This window comes from Eriocheir sinensis, unplaced genomic scaffold, assembly GCF_024679095.1.
Source record: "Eriocheir sinensis breed Jianghai 21 unplaced genomic scaffold, ASM2467909v1 Scaffold1, whole genome shotgun sequence".
Lineage (NCBI taxonomy): Eukaryota > Metazoa > Arthropoda > Malacostraca > Decapoda > Varunidae > Eriocheir > Eriocheir sinensis.
This window is the reverse complement of record NW_026110295.1, coordinates 3077112-3078003: the sequence shown is the minus strand read 5'-3', so window position 1 is coordinate 3078003 and position 892 is coordinate 3077112.

The window sequence follows — 892 nt, the reverse complement described above, 5'->3', positions numbered from 1 at the left end:
CATTGCCGGTGCGGCGCGTGGGTGTGGCATTCTAGTCAGGGATGCACTTCCCTGCACTAGGGTGACTCACCCCGTGCCATGCGGTGACGGCGTGGAGGTGCTGGCAGTCAGGGTGGCCTTGCCGAGCGCGACGGTGGAAATTTACTGTGTGTACAGTGGCCAGGCTGCGGATGCCGACTTCACCGAGCTTTTCTCACTCGCCGCCGATGAGCCCACCTTTATCGGCGGCGACTTTAACGCCCACCACTCACTTCCGCTACGGGTGTCTGCTGGGCGCCTGCCCAGAGAGCCCGTGCCTCCGTCGCTGCTCGCCGGCTGTTACCCGTGGCTGTGGCGGCGGCGGAGGCGTCCCGCAACGAGCTTGCATTGCTCGCCCACACGAGCGGGCTGCTCCTGAGCCAGAGCTCGGAGGGCCCGTTCCTCCGTCGCTGCCCGCCGGCTTATACCCGTGGCTGTGGCGGCGACGGAAGGGTTCCCCCACCCGCCGCACGCCCGCGGCGGGTTCCCCTCTGCGACGGGCCGTCCCCGGACAAAGGCCCGTTCCCCCTTTTTAGGGGGTAAATCTTCAACAACAACAACAACGAGCGGCGGTGGACCGCCAGCACTCGTCGAGCGAGGAACTCTCCCGGCCTCTGGGTCACCTATAGACTGCTGAGTTGCTCGCTCGGCTCAGCTACGGGCTGCTCCTGAGCGCCTGCTCGGAGGTCCCGTGCCTCCGTCCCTGCTCGCCGGCTTCTTCCCGTGGCTGTGGCGGCGGCGGAGGCTTCCCCACACCCGCCGCACGCCAGCGGCGGGTTTCCCCTTGCGAAGGGCCGTCAATTGACAAAGGCTTGTTCCCCCTTTTTAGGGGGTAAATCCCTAACGAACGAACGAGCGGCGAGTATTCGCTCTC